We start from the raw sequence: 16,929 nt of genomic DNA, 5'->3' as shown, positions 1-16,929 counted from the left end.
GGATAAGGGGAACCGGAGATATGAATTTTTAAAACAATTGTGTTTTTTTTAGCATCTAGAAACAAAAAGTGGCAATCGGGTCATCTGGTTGCACCTCGACCGGGGCAAAGTCAAAGTTTAAGGCCGACCACGATGGAGCCCTGCTCGGCTACAGCTCGCGGGAGGCGTCGGTCAAAAGTTTCGGACTTAGGGGGCCATTCCTACTCTGGCGGGCGGCAGGCGGGAACCGCCATTTGCCCGCTACGCAGTCAAAAGACCGCTGGCGGCATTCCAACCTTCCCGCTGGCCCGGCGGGCGCTAACCATGTTAGCGCCCGCCGGCCCAGCGGGAAGGAGGCCTGCAACACAGAAGCCGGCTCTGAATGGAGCCGGTGGTGTTGCGGGCGTGCGACGGGTGCAGTTGCACCCATCGCGCTTTTCACTGTCTGCTAAACAGACAGTGAAAAGCTTCATGGAGTCCTGTTAGGGGGCCCCTGCACTGCCCATGCCAAAAACTTGCAGCGCTGCCCTGGCGGATTCGCCCAGCCGGGAGAAAAACTGCGGGAAACCGCCGCCCCCGGTTTTCTGACCGCGGCTTTACTGCCACGGTCAGAATAGGCTTGAAAGCACCGCCAGCCTGTTGGCGGTGCTTCCGTCATTCGCGACCCTGGCGGTCAAAGACCGCCAGGGTCAGAATGACCCCCTTAGTCTCTTGAACCTGCCAGTCCAATCTGACCTCCTGGAAATCTTCTCCAGATACGTGTCGCGGGAGCCCTCAGTTGAGATTTTTACCTTCGGACTTAGTCGTTTTTTCAAGGTGAAAATCCTTCAACCGGGGTACACCTGGATCTTGATCTGACGTCCAAGGAGCCCTCCTCGGATACGCTGGCTGGGAGGTCCTGGTCAACTTTTTACCTTCGGACTTAGTCTCTTTTTCGGACATTTTCTTTACTGGGATGAAGCTGCAAATCAGCCCGGGTCGCGGTTGAGGCAAGCCGGCTAGAGTTGCCGTAGCGGGTCGGTCCCTCTATGGAGCTTTTTTTCAAAAGTACTCCAAACTTCTCCAAACTTCTGGGGCTTCTCCCAGATGTTCTTTTAAGGTTCTTTTGGGGTCCACAGCTCACCCCAGGGGTCCAGAAGCTCTGAGATGATCCTTGGGGGGGGTGGACTACAACTCCCAGAATGCACCTGGCACACACTCCTTTTTGGCCACTGGACAGTGGTCAGCTGGTCGGTTTCTTCAGGAGTTGGTGCAGGGGACTCTGGTTAGCAATTTTTCACCTGTAGCAAACAGGGAGTCCCTCCTTGAACCAGTTGAAGCCAGGCAAAGTCCTTCTTGTGGTGAAGCCCAAGTGTGCAGCTGGTGCAGTCTTTCTGAGTGCAGGTTCCAGGTGCAGGCCAGGGGTCCAGCAGGGCAGTCCTTCTTCTTCTGCAGTTCTTCCTGGTAGGGATGTAGTAGGGAACTGAGGTGTGGGTGCAGGTCTGCCAGTTTTATCCTTGCTCTGGGGGTGAAAAACAGGGGGCTCCTGATTCTCCAATCAGGTGCAGGGTCCTTCCCCCTGTGATGACCACTTCCTGGGAAGTGTGGCAAAAAATCAATCCCAGGAGGCAACATTCTTCAAAAATCCATCATGGCTGAATCTGATTTTTGGAGGTTACATCTGTCTGAGCCCATCCACTGGTGTGGCTAAAAATCATAAACACACCCCTCTCCTGCCCTCTCCTAATCTAATCAAGGGGGCACCTAGTTGTCTGGGGTTGCAGGATGTGGGGTGTTGCTGGGGTGCTCCAAATGTCCTTCTCTGCCTTTCAAGACCAGTTTGGCAGCCCTCCCCCTTCCTGCCTCACCATCTGCTGAGGGGAAATTCCCTCCCACAGGCACATCTCTTTGTGTGAAGCCAGGCCACTTCACACCTCATCAAGGCAGCCTGGCCAGGCTGCCAGAGGCTGGCCAATCAGAGCACAGCAGCAAAAACAATGCAGGGCTGAATTTAGCAACTTTCCAGGTAAAGTTTAAAACTATTAACCTGAACAAGTTATATTAAATCCCACAACTGGAAGTTGTGGGATTTATTATAACAATTAATTTGATACCAAACTCTTGGTATCCATTACTTAAGGGGACTTTTAAAATTAAAATAAAGTCTCCCCATTCTAGCCTATGGAGGCCATTCACTACAATGAGGAAAAACGAATTTGGCTGTTTTTTTTTATCTCACCAGGGCTTATAAAACTATTTCTATAAGGTCCCTGCTTATAGTTACATGGCACCCAGCCCCAGGGGCACATAGGGAACACCTTAGGGGTGACTCATATGTAAAAATAAGGGAGTTTAAAACTTTGGAACTACTTTTAATTCCAAAGTCAAATTTGCATATAACTTTAACTTAAAAGCAGCCAGCAAGGCAGGCCTGCCTTTAAAATGACACAGGACACCTCAGCAGTGCACTACCTATGCTGTGGTCCCTAAACCTACATGTCCTACCATATACTAGCGACTTATAGGTAGGTTGACTTAGCCAATTATAATTAGCCTAATTTGCATACTGATTTTACACAGAGCACAGGCCCTGGGACTGGTAGCAGTACCCAGGGCACCATCAGAGTCAGGAAAACACCAGCATAAAAAGTGGAAAATGGGGGGGCCTCTGCAATCAGCCCTGTTTTCTTACACAAGCCCTCACCCCCAGCCCACACACTCAGGAGACTCGGCCCAACCCTGGGAGAGTCTTCCTGGCTTGTCAGGCGAGGAAGACAGTGAAGAGAACAGGCTGTCCCTTTGCAGGGCCTACTCTGCCTTACATCCTCCTGCCAGGGTCACTCCCTCTGGGTAGTGAATCCATCCCAACAGTGAAAGGACCCATCTCAAACCTAAACTTCCCTCTTCTGTGGTCTTCCTCCTCTCTCTCTGCCAACTTGGGTAGTGAGGTGCCACCTCCCCTACTCCTAACTTTGCTAGGGCAACACCTAGCTTAACCAAAGAGGTCACCCAACACTTGAGCAACCCCACCATGACCAACAGGGTCAGGGGGCCTACTTTGCTTTTGGCCCTGGGGTCTGCCTCCCTGGCCAAGTGCAGTGCTGCCAGGAAGGCTAGCACCCAGCAGAGGCTACTGACAGCTGTCAGTACCCAGAACCTCACCCTAAGCTCTCCACTGACAGGTGGTTGAGCTGCTTTAGGGGCAACTGTGGGGTCCTGGCACCCCTCTTGCTGTCTAGAGTGGGGGGCTACCACCTCCTGTGGCAGACACCCTCCTTCCACTCTCCCTTCTGTCAGTGCAGGGGCAACACCCTGCATCTGGACAGCTGCCTGACTACTCAGGACTTCTTTGGGGTCAGGTGAGGCCTCACCAGTGCCAACTCTGGGCTCCCCCCTACTGGGGAAGAAGGCCTTTGGCTCTCTGGAACTCTTTTTAAGAGTGGCCCACCCTTCCTTTTCTTTGTTTCTTTTCTTGGGGACCCCTGTCTCCAAACTGTAGGGACTGACTCCCCAGGACTTTGGGTTGGGGGCGCCCTGGGCGACCACCCCATCTGGGACCAGACTCACCTCTGGGAGGTCGTTGCCCAGGAAACAGTCTAGGGGGAGGTCAGTACTGACTACCACCCTAAACCAGCCAAGGATACCCTCCCTCTCTAGGGAAACTATGGCTACAGGTTTGGAGGTGACCTCCCCTGTGGCTATCCTGACTGGCACAGGTGTCTCTCAGGCCAGTGGTAGGGATCCCATTCACCTGAATGGGGTGGAAGTGCCTACTCCCACCCTCAGGGATCACCAGCTCACCATCTGGTCATGTGTCCCAGCTCAGTGCTAGGTGGACTTCATCATCTGAGGAGTCCTCCTCCATGGCTACACTGGACAGCCCAGTGCTAACCACCTTCTTTGGACAGGCTGCATCTCCTCTGAAATGACCTGTCTGCTGACAGTCAAACCAAGCCTTACTGTTTAAGAGCTTTTTTAATCCTTGGTCTCACTGTCTCTGTTTGTCAGAGTGGGAGTGGGATTTACTCTCCTCCTTCTTAGGGTTCTGGGGTACAGAGGGAGTCTCAGTGGTGGGCTTACCACCTACCTCCTTAGGTTTTTGGGGACCTGACCCCCCTTTCTTGAAGTCTCCCCTCTGGGACTTGACAACCACCCTGGTTCTCAACCACTCATCAGCTTCCTCCCCTAGCTCTCTAGTGTTGGTCAGCTTAGAGTCCACTAGATGCTGGCGCAACCTTTCTTGGATACAATCGGTCAAGATGTGCTCTCTCATGATCAGATTGTATAACCCCTCATAAGTATTTACTTTGTTACCATGAATCCAGCCCTCTAGTGCCTTAAGTGAGGTGTCTTAAAAGTCAGCCCAAGACTGGGTATTGACCTTCTGGGTGTCCTTGAACTTCATCCTATACTGCTCTGGGGTCAGACCAAACTTCTTGGTTATGAATCTGCCTCCTCCCCCCTTAAGGTCAGAAGCCTATCCCTCCCTGAGTTGGGGACCAACTCCCATAAAAGTGAACCCCAGTATTGAGGCCTAACCCTTCTCATTTGGAGTGCCCTCTCAAAGGCCTCCAGCCACTTGTCTATGTCATCCCCCTCTACATAAGCAGGAACCACCCCCTTGGGTAATCCTGGGCAAAACCCTCCACCCATTGACACCTCAGCTTCTCTGTCGCTGCCACCATCTCTTTTCTTTTTCTTTGCCCACTTTTTCTCTTCTAGAGCCAGCTTCTGTCCTTCCAAAGCTATAAATGCTAGCTGGGCCTCCAGCTCTCTTTCCCTGAGGGACAGGTTCTCTCCTGCCGGAGGGGACCCGTGTCCCGAGGGGAGGCATGAATGCAGTCATGGAATCTACCATTGACAGAACAAGTGGGGTTTCAGCTAGGGGGAGGCGAGGATCCTCCAGCCCTTTGTAGAGGTGCTAGACCTGTCGGATATATGGCGAGAATATAATCTGCAGCAAAGGCACTACACATACTACTGGCCCCCACAAAGAATGTTCTCTCGACTCAACCATATTTTCACGCAACAGATACATATTGAGAAATTCAGGGTGGTGACACACCTGGCCAGAGGTATCTCTGACCACTCCCCAGTTGAGGTCCTATTGATTGGACCCGCTTGGGAGTTTACGCTATCCCCGAGAATCGACTCATAGTAGGTACAGGACAAAGGTTTAAAAGACAAGCTGATCAAAGGAGCAACTCTCTACTTTCAGGAAAACCAGGGGGTAGTGCCATTGACCTCCACATTATGGGAGGCGTTCAAGACTGTAGTGAGACCCTGATAGGGGGAGAGAAAAAGAAAGGGAAGTTAGAATGTGAGGTGATAGAGAATGATATAGCGACTCTGGAAGCCGAGATGCTCATGGATAATTTGGTGGACCTCCGCAGTCGGCTGCTCCTTAGACAAAATGACCTTCGTACAATAGTGGAAGATAGTGCACACCGCCATGCCTTGGCAACGCAACGTCACTTATATGAAATAAGCGATAAAGCCAGTATACTTGTGGCTTGACAAAAGAGATAGGGAGCACTCCTGGGTCCCAGCGATCCTAGATAAGGCAAATACGCTGCAGAGGACAAGCGCAGCAATTGCCGAAGCGGTTGCGGCATACTATTTGGGCCCGTACCAGCCGAGCACTACCATGACAGGGGCAGGCTGGGCAGACCTTTTGACAGATGTGACTCTACGGATGTTAACGGGGGAGGAGAGGGAGATGCTAGGGGCAGACCTGACTGAGGTGGACGTCAGGGCGGTGCTAAGGAGCCTCCAATCCGGGAAAGCTGCTGGGCCCAATGGGCTCCCAGTAGAATATAAAGGGATGACAAGTAAAATTGCTAAACACATGCTGGCAGTGTTTCAGGCGGCAAAGGAGGAAGGCTGTCTACCACTCGATCAAAGGATAGCCACTATAGTGGTTATACTTAAAAAAGGTAACACGCCGACAGAGTGTGGATCCTCCTGGCCCATCTCTCTGCTTAATACCGAAGCCGAAGTGTTAGCAAAAATATTGGTGGCCAGGCTCCTCCGGGTCACTACCTCTACTGCCCATCCAGACCAGTTGGGTTTTATGCCCCAGATGAACACTTGCCTCAATTTGAAATGCTTATATGGAGCGCTCGATATGACCAGTTCGGCTCAGAACCAACAAGCGGTGGTACTGTCACTGGATGCTGCAAAAGCATTCAACTGTATAGAGTGGTCATATATTTTCGCTGTGCTGGACAAGTTGGGTTTTGGGCCAGAATTCTGTAGATGGGTGTGATTATTGTACCAGGCACCCCTAGCCAGAGTACAAGTGGACGGGGTGATGTCTTGTGTCTTTCCTCTGCAGAAAGGGATCAGCCAGGGATGTCCCCTGTCCCCCATGATCTTCGCACTGGTGGTCGAGCCACTGGCGGCATGGGTTCAAAAAGATCCGCTGGTGTGGGGGATAGGAGCAGATGTAAGATGGAAGGACCGTATCTCACTCTACTCTGATGACATCCTACTATATGTTACCCAGCCTTCCCATTTGATCTCTAGGCTGATGCAGCTCTTCCGTATTTTTGGTAGTCGAGCTACTGTATAAATTGGGCCAAGTCAGTGGACTTCCCCTTCTCTGGGGAGATTCCAAGACTCCCCCCCGACTGTGCAGCGCCAATGACCACAGAAAGGTTTCAATATCTAGGGATTTATATTACTCTGGACCCTCAAGATTTCCTACGCAGAAATGTCCTATCACAGCTTGATTGCCTATGAAATGATGTGACACATTGGTGGACTCTGCCACTGTCATTAATTGGCAGAGCAGTGATATACAAGATGATGACCCTCCCACTCCTTCTATATGTATTGCAAAACACTCCATTCTCGGTCCCATCTTTCGGAAGATTGAGCATGAAGTCAGGCTCTTGCTGCTGAGCAGTGGCCACCCACGTGTACTGCTGGCAAAGTTGCAATTTGGTGTTTACGAGGGCAGACTGGCAGTCCCTAACATTCAGCTGCACTATACGGTGATGCAGCTATTAGTGATAAATGACTGGGTTTTCTCGATAGGCAAGAGCCAGCGTACCACATAGACAGAGACGTCATGGAGGGCATGAGTCGATCTTGTATTCCAAACGATGGGAGAATCACCTCCCACCACACACCAGGACAGTAGTTAGGATTTGGAGGGAGGCCACGGCGTACCTGGGGTGGAAGGACAAACTTACTAACATGACACCACTGTGGGGTAGTGATCTACTCCACGATGTAAGGAGCTTGGAGGGCTTCTCCAGGTTGGGCCTGATTTGCATCGAAACCTTGTGAGACGTCTGGAGAGACCAGGCCCTGATACGGTTGAGACCCTTAGACAGGAATACGATCTGATGGCAACAGAGTATTACCAATACCTCCAACTTGATCATGACCTATGGAAGCTCGTCAAACAGGGCTTTCAACTGCCGGGTGCATCACTGATGGAGGATCAGCTGCTCACTGAACCCATGCCTGCCAGGGGGATTGACCTAATATATATAAAACTAGTTAACAACTCCCCCGATTCATTGAGGACCTTTAGGGCCTCATGGTCCACTGACCTTGGAGACATAGACGATGACGATTGGACAGAGGCCATACAAAGTCTGCAGGAAATAGCAATTTGGGCCTGCTTCCAGCTTGAGCAATTTAGAATTCTCCATAAATCCTATCACTCCAGAATGCTACTGCAAAAGATAGGTAGAATAGAGACCGCATACTGCCTCCGGGGATGCGGACACGAAAGCAGATTTTTCAATATATACTCTGGCACAGTCCAAGGATATAGGAATACTGGAAGGGGTTCATGGCAACAATGTTGCAGGTTCTGTCTCTAGAGATCCCTATGAATGCTAAGTGGCTCCTCTTGATGATCATCGAGGAAGCAACATTGCCCAGGTACCAGAAGCTTTGGTTGGCATTGGCAGCTGGTGTGGCCAAATGTAATATAACTATGGCTTGGGACAGGGCAACCTCTCCTTCGTTAGGGAATCCGATGTCGATTGGCGTCAGATGGCAGAGCGGGTAGTCTATCAGGGTAGTGCTGTCCAAAGAAATGGGAGAAAATCAGGGGCCTGGCCCACCTTTCAGGGGTACTGGTGAGAGGTGGGATGGGCAGTGGGTGGGAGGCTGTACGGCTTATACCTACTGTACCACCACTGCTCTCATTACTCCGCTTGGTTACAGGCCACATAAGTGCCTGCTGTCTCTTGTGTGCAGCTTCACCCTCGAGATCTGTTTCCTTCAGAACTACGTAAGACATGCACATCCATTCTCACTGTTTGTTCATGCTGTATGATGAGTATTTTCAATACAAATATTTATTACAAAAAAGATTCTGCTCCTCATGGGAACAGTTCAACCCGAACTGCCAATCCAGGTACTCCCTGAACTGGAACAGAAGCAACCTAGGACCGGTTTTGACCTAGTTCTGGGCTCATCAGCCAGATACTGTTTGGTTCCAGGGACAGTGAGCATGGGACCTATGTCTGGGCATACCCTTGGCACACAGGACAGTCCATGAAACACACATAAGGTGATGAGAATTCTCACCCCCCTTACCCTGACTGAAGAAGAAATCAGTGTCCTCAATAAGGGGCTAGGGTTTGTGCCAACAAAACTCACAGATACATTCAAATTACCACGTGAATTAGTCAAATCATACTTCCTGGTTTCCCCCAGCATACCCAGGTACATTATCCAAACATACCTTAAGAAGTCTTGCTTTACCTCCCTCCAGTGGCTTCTGTCCCTGCAGAAGGGATGGCCTTTGAACAGTCAGTCGTCAAACATATTGAGGTGTGAAGAAGGTATACTACCAGACAAACAAACAACAAATCACAAACAGAAAGGAGGTAGTGATACAAGCAAATAGAACTGTCAACAGGCATACATTACCCTCCTATCTGACTGAAGAACCTGCAAAGTCATTTCCCAGACCCTGCAAGAGATTATTCTAAAAAAATAAGGACCTTAGTGGAACTTACTAAAAAACAAGAGTGGATTGCAAAAACGTAAGGCAGAATTTTTAAAAACAGAGGGGGTTATTCTAACTTTGGAGGAGTGTTAATCCGTCCCAAAAGTGACGGTAAAGTGACGGATATACCACCAGCCGTATTACGAGTTCCATAGGATATAATGGACTCGTAATACGGCTGGTGGTAAATCCGTCACTTTTCCGTCACTTTTGGGACGGATTAACACCTCCTCCAAAGTTAGAATAACCCCCTGAATAACAGTGAAACCCAGAACCGCTTACTTATACACCATGCCAAAAATTCATAAATGCAAAGACCCCTCGCCAGGGCAGCCAATTGTGTCAGAGATAGGTTCAGTTCTAGAACCTTTACTGATCTTTGTGCACTGGTTCCTAAAACTTCAAGTGACAGAAATGTAATCTTCGAAAAAAGACACAAAACTCCTACTGAATACACTTACAGGGATCTTGTTTGACCCTAGTACAGAAATCATGAATGGTTTAGATGTTGAAGCCTTATATACTAGCATACCACAGGAAGAATGTTTAAGAGTCACAGAAAATTTGCTAAAAGTAGCAACGTGGACCTGGAAACCTCCAACAGAGTTTATTATAAAATCTGGAAGATTAGCACTAACAATAACCTTTTGAGATTGTAGGTACAATAAACCACCAAAGACATGGCACTTCAGTGGGCAGCACATTTGCACAAAGAGTGACATGCCTTAATGTATACCTTTTTGAAAAGAACATAAATGGAGGGACACCTCTTAACATACGCCGGTACGCCTGTGGTGTTATTACATGGACAATGTTTTTGCAATATGGCGTGGTTACAAAGAATCAGCAGAAGAGTTCAATCAATGACTGACTGTACAAAATAAATTCCTCAATTTTACTCGTAATACACGCACTCAGAAACTCTCCTTCTTTCCCTGGTTAAAGGAGCAGAGACAGGCACACTCACAACTAAATATGCATAAAACCTACTGACAAAAACAGTTTACTACACTTTGACAGCGCACATCTATGCACACTTAAAGAAAATTTACCAGTTGGCCAATTCCTTATAATTAGAAGTAACTGCTCAGTTCTCCTTTAAGAGGAACACAAGTCTGAGAGACATATTGGTCCATACAAGGCAAAAAAAAAAAAAAACATAGAAGATCCAAGCTCGCTATGGAAACCTGCCACAGGTAACGGGTAATTTTCCCTTCTGGCAGTGATCAGTCCGTCCTAACACTTCACATAACTTTTTCGTACAGAGAACCCACACAAATTGTAACTCATTAAATGTCATTTATCTGATTACAGGTCCATGCAGGCTAAGTTGTGGGTATGAGAAAAATAAAACTAAGGATCATAGAATATTGCAGCAACATTAGATGCCAGCGCAGCATGTGAATGACAATACACTTTGTATGCACCAGCCACATAGAAAAGGATCTGAGACGGACTATGAATAAGAAAGTGAATACAAATGTAAATATGACAGACTTTGCTAGGCTGAAAACACATCTAACAGGCCTTAATGAAAAATATTTCATGGAACCAGATTAATTACGTGTGAAAAGTAACAGCAAAAACAGCTGATAATAATGAGAGGATCGATTCGTTTTGACTAAAATTATATAGATTTTGAAATACTAAACTAATCTGGCCTAAAGTTATTAAGGGCCTGATTTAGATCTTGGTGGTAATGGTCCTGCCGTCGACTTTTCAACTGAAAACCCATCCGCCACCACGACGGTCCACCAGCCGTATTTAGATGTTTGCGGTTCCATAGATGAAAGCCTGTATTTGAACTACTGTCTCTGCCAAGAAACACTGCCCATGTCTGCAGCAGAAGGAAAAGGGGCTGACAGAACCCCAGACACCTTTCCCGCTTGCAGATTTGGATGTGCCTTACTGCCAAAATAAAAGTGGCGGTCCGACCTTCATGTTTGAGTTGGCTGATTGGGGGCGAAGGGTTGAAAACTCCTTTTTTTTTCCCATTCCACCCCTGTCTTCGACTGGCCATGAATGGACAACACCTATGTCACTGCAGCCACCGACCCATGGAGAAAACATGACCCCCCGTCACCGGACATGAAGGTAGGGAGGCCAGATTGCTGGGAATGTTGGGTGGGCACTACACAGGAAGTCGGACCACTTCAGGCATTTACTTGTCATAGTAATTTTTATAATCACTGTGACATGCATATGTCAGGGTGACAATTGTGTCACACTTGGCTGGGGACACGCTGGCGCAACACGCATATTGCATACATACACAACTGTCATTGTGGTGTCATCATTCATTGCAAAATGAATGTTGGCACCACAATGACGTTACACTCACACTGTACAATGGTGTCCATGTGTGTGCATTGCAAAGGGACCCGAACTGGTAGAATTCTGCTATTCATTGTGTATGTGAGTTAGTACGTGTATGTGGTGTGTGTGGATCAGCACTTTGAGATGGAGGGAGTTGGAGTGGGTGGTTTGTTTGTGTCTGTATGTGTGTCATTTGCATATGAGACCGATCTCTTGTGAATTTTGTGTTGCTATGTGTCACATTCAGGTGAGTGTTGTTGTTGTGTGGTGGACGTTGTCATGATGTGTGTAGTTGTGCATGTGTGTGGGTGTCTGTGTAGCTGAGTGTGTAGTTGTGTTGGTTTTTGTAGTTGTGTTATGTGTGTGCGGTGTTCATGGTGTGGGTATGTTGTGTGAATGTGTGTGTTCTGCATGTACGGGTTGTGTTGTGTTGGAATGGTAATGGGTTATTGTGCGAATGTGGTATGTTGTGTAGTGTGCAGTGCAAGCTTACACATATGGCTAAGGGGCAATGTGTGTGTGTGTGTCACTTACCTCTGTTCCATAGCCCCTGCCATTGTACAATGTCCATAGAGTTCTGCCACCGTCTCCCTCAGTCAGAAATCCATTGCCAGTCAATCCGCTTGCAGAACTGTAACATATAAATATGGCAGGTGGAGAACAGTTGGCTTGATGGTCTTTTCAGGTCCGTCATTGACAAAGCTTGGCAGTAATAATGCCAAGATCTAAATCAGGCCCTTAGTATAAAATAACAGACATCCTCATGGAGTGCACTGCATTCCATTTGTATAAAAAAAAGGGTGACACAAGTTACAGCAGGGCACTACAGTATTTATTAACCTGTATATAATTATTTTCAACAGTAGTATTAAAAAAAAAGTGAATTTCTGAATAATGTCTGGTTTCTGCTGTACAAATTAGGAATAATGGCTTTCCTATATACAGCTAAATCACAAACCATGATCAAGATGACTGGCATGTGTTAAGTACATTTCCCAAAACCGACCTATGTAATTAACTTTACCTATGACCGGAACCCCATACATAACTGTACACAAAGTGTTACATTTCAAGAGAACAAACAAAATGGGATTTAAACTAAGCCCTCTCCCTCTACATCAATGAGATAGTGATCAGGGTTGCATAGGAACATTACAAAAAGCGAGTGCAGTCAGATAAGCACCTTTGGGGTCTAAATGACCACAGTTCCTATGATCCGTTGCCGGATCATGTGATGATGCACACATGAGGAGTGTAGGCCCACCTCCGCAGACAGTCTGGGAGTGGGTTGTGCATAATGTGTTTCAAAAGGATCAACAAACATAACGAGGGGTACAGAAAAGGACACAGTTGGGAAGAAGTTGGAACTGCCAATGGCACGGAACGATTAGAGTGGTGAGTGTACAATTTCAAACTCATATTATCGGTCCTATGCAAATTAATGTTTGGGCTATATTTCTCCCTATCTATATTCATGGAAGACAATTACTTTGTGCTCAAACAAAAAAACAGATTTGAAAGTACCAATAACATATATATTGATTTTGATGCCTATGGCTGTCTTTATAAGGTTATCCCTCATATGCTATATGTAGGAAAGTACCATCTTGCCTGGCATGTTACCCCCATTTTTCACTGTATATATGTTGTTTTAGTTGTATGTGTCACTGGGACCCTGCCAGCCAGGGCCCCAGTGCTCATAAGTGTGCCTGAATGTGTTACCTGTGTTATGACTAACTGTCTCACTGAGGCTCTGCTAATCAGAACCTCAGTGGTTATGCTCTCTCATTTCTTTCAAATTGTCACTAGCAGGCTAGTGACCAATTTTACCAATTTATATTGGCTTACTGGAACACCCTTATAATTCCCTAGTATATGGTACTGGGGTACCCAGAGTATTGGGGTTCCAGGAGATCCCTATGGGCTGCAGCATTTCTTTTGCCACCCATAGGGAGCTCTGACAATTCTTACACAGGCCTGCCACTGCAGCCTGTGTGAAATAACGTCCACGTTATTTCACAGCCATTTTACACTGCACTTAAGTAACTTATAAGTCACCTATATGTCTAACCTTTACCTGGTAAAGGTTAGGTGCAAAGTTACTTAGTGTGAGGGCACCCTGGCACTAGCCAAGGTGCCCCCACATTGTTCAGGGCCAATTCCCCGGACTTTGTGAGTGCGGGGACACCATTACACGCGTGCACTACATATAGGTCACTACCTATATGTAGCTTCACAATGGTAACTCCGAATATGGCCATGTAACATGTCTATGATCATGGAATTGCCCCCTCTGTGCCATCCTGGCATAGTTGGCACAATCCCATGATCCCAGTGGTCTGTAGCACAGACCCTGGTACTGCCAAACTGCCTTTCCCGGGGTTTCACTGCAGCTGCTGCTGCTGCCAGCCCCTCAGACTGGCTTCTGCCCTCCTGGGGTCCAGCCAGGCCTGGCCCAGGATGGCAGAACAAAGGACTTCCTCTGAGAGAGGGTGTTACACCCTCTCCCTTTGGAAAATGGTGTGAAGGCAGGGGAGGAGTAGCCTCCCCCAGCCTCTGGAAATGCTTTCATGGGCACACATGGTGCCCATTTCTGCATAAGCCAGTCTACACCGGTTCAGGGACCCCTTAGCCCTGCTCTGGCGCGAAACCGGACAAAGGAAAGGGGAGTGACCACTCCCCTGACCTGTACCTCCCCTGGGAGGTGCCCAGAGCTCCTCCAGTGTGCTCCAGACCTCTGCCATCTTGGAAACAGAGGTGCTGCTGGCACACTGGACTGCTGTGAGTGGCCAGTGCCATCAGGTGACGTCAGAGACTCCTTCTGATAGGCTCCTTCAGGTGTTGCTAGCCTATCTTCTCTCCTAAGTAGACAAACCCTCTTTTCTGGCTATTTAGGGTCTCTGCTTTGGGGATTTCCTTAGATAACGAATGCAAGAGCTCATCCGAGTTCCTCTGCATCTCTCTCTTCACCTTCTGCCAAGGAATCGACTGCTGACCGCGCTGGAAGCCTGCAAAACTGCAACAAAGTAGCAAAGACGACTACTGCAACTCTGTAACGCTGATCCTGCTGCCTTCTCGACTGTTTTCCTGGTAGTGCATGCTGTGGGGGTAGTCTGCCTCCTCTCTGCACTAGAAGCTCAGAAGAAATCTCCCGTGGGTCGACGGAATCGTCCCCCTGCAACCGAAGGCACCAAAGAACTGCATCACCGGTACCCTGGTTCTCCTGTCAGCACGACGAGCGAGGTCCCTTGAATCCAGCAACTCTGTCCAAGTGACTCCCACAGTCCAGTGACTCTTCAGTCCAAGTTTGGTGGAGGTAAGACCTTGCCTCCCCACGCCAGACTGCATTGCTGGGAACCGCGACTTTTGCAGCTACTCCGGCCTCCGTGCACTTCCCGCGGAAATCCTTTGTGCACAGTCCAGCCTGGGTCCACGGCACTCTAACCTGCATTGCACGACCTCCTAAGTTGTCCTCCGGCGACGTGGGACTCCTTTGTGCGACTTCGGGTGAGCACCGTTTCACGCATCTTCGTAGTGCCTGTTTCGGGCACTTCTGCCGGTGCTGCCTGCTGCTGAGAGGGCTCCTTGTCTTGCTCGACGCCCCCTCTGTCCCCAGACGCAATTGGCGACATCCTGGTCCCTCCTGGGCCACAGCAGCACAATTTGCAGCTAGCAAGACTTGTTGGCGGTCTTTCTTCAGGAAAACACTTCTGCACGACTCTCCACGGCGTGGGGGATCCATCCTCCAAAGGGGAAGTGTAGGAGGCTGGACTGGCTTGTAGTGAGTACCAAGGGGTACTTGCACCTTGCACCAGGCCCAGTTATCCCTTATTAGTGTATAGGGTGTCTAGCAGCTTAGGCTGATAGATAATAGTAGCTTAGCAGAGCAGCTTAGGCTGAACTAGGAGACGTGTGAAGCTACTACAGTACCACTTAGTGTCATATGCACAATATCATAAGAAAACACAATACACAGTTATACTAAATATAAAGGTACTTTATTTTTATGACAATATGCCAAAGTATCTTAGAGTGTACCCTCAGTGAGAGGATAGGAAATATACACAAGATATATATACACAATAGCAAAAATATGCAGTATAGTCTTAGAAAACAGTGCAAACAATGTATAGTTACAATAGGATGCAATGGGGAAACATAGGGATAGGGGCAACACAAACCATATACTCCAAAAGTGGAATGCGAACCACGAATGGACCCCAAACCTATGTGACCTTGTAGAGGGGCGCTGGGACTATTAGAATATATTGAGAGTTAGCAAAATAACCCTCCCCAAGACCCTGAAAAGTGAGTGCAAAGTGCACTAAAGTTCCCCTAAGGACAAAAGAGTCGTGTTAGAGGAATAATGCAGGAAAGACACAAACCAGCAATGCAACAACTGTGGATTTCCAATCTAGGGTACCTGTGGAACAAGGGGACCAAGTCCAAAAGTCACAAGCAAGTCGGAGATGGGCAGATGCCCAGGAAATGCCAGCTGCGGGTGCAAAGAAGCTTCGATTGGACAGAAAAAGCTGAGGTTTCTGCAGGAACGAAAAGGGCTAGAGACTTCCCCTTTGGTGGACGGATCCCTCTTGCCTTGGAGAGTCGTGCAGAAGTGTTTTCCCGCCGGAAGGACGCCAACAAGCCTTGCTACACGCAAATCGTGCGTTTGGCGTTTTTGGACGCTGCTGGGGCCCAGGAGGGACCAGGAGGTCGCAAATTGGACCTGCAGAGAGAGGGGACGTCGAGCAAGACAAAGAGCCCTCACTGAAGCAGGTAGCACCCGGAGAAGTGCCAGAAACAGGCACTACGAGGATGCGTGAAACGGTGCTCGCCGAAGTTGCACAAAGGAGTCCCACGTCGCCGGAGACCAACTTAGAAAGTCGTGCAATGCAGGTTAGAGTGCCGTGGACCCAGGCTTGGCTGTGCACAAAGGATTTCCGCCGGAAGTGCACAGGGGCCGGAGTAGCTGCAAAGTCGCGGTTCCCAGCAATGCAGCCCAGCGAGGTGAGGCAAGGACTTACCTCCACCAAACTTGGGCTGAAGAGTCACTGGACTGTGGGGGTCACTTGGACAGCGTCGCTGGATTCAAGGGACCTCGCTCGTCGTGCTGAGAGGAGACCCAAGGGACCAGTAATGCAGCTTTTTGGTGCCTGCGGTTGCAGGGGGAAGATTCCGTCGACCCACGGGAGATTTCTTCGGAGCTTCTGGTGCAGAGAGGAGGCAGGCTACCCCCACAGCATGCACAAGCAGGAAAACAGTCGAGAAGGCGGCAGGATCAGCGTTACAGAGTTGCAGTAGTCGTCTTTGCTACTATGTTGCAGGTTTGCAGGCTTCCAGCGCGGTCAGCGGTCGTTTCCTTATCAGAAGGTGAAGAGGGAGATGCAGAGGAACTCGGCTGAGCTCATGCATTCGTTATCTACCGTTTCCCCAGAGACAGAGACCCTAAATAGCCAGAAAAGAGGGTTTGGCTACCTAGGAGAGAGGATAGGCTACTAACACCTGAAGGAGCCTATCAGCAGGAGTCTCTGACGTCACCTGGTGGCACTGGCCACTCAGAGCAGTCCAGTGTGCCAGCAGCACCTCTGTTTCCAAGATGGCAGAGGTCTGGAGCACACTGGAGGAGCTCTGGACACCTCCCAGGGGAGGTGCAGGTCAGGGGAGTGGTCACTCCC

This window comes from Pleurodeles waltl, chromosome 4_2 (genome assembly GCF_031143425.1).
Source record: "Pleurodeles waltl isolate 20211129_DDA chromosome 4_2, aPleWal1.hap1.20221129, whole genome shotgun sequence".
Taxonomy (NCBI): Eukaryota; Metazoa; Chordata; class Amphibia; order Caudata; family Salamandridae; genus Pleurodeles; species Pleurodeles waltl.
The sequence above is the reverse complement of the archived record's forward strand: the minus strand, read 5'-3'. Positions refer to the sequence as shown.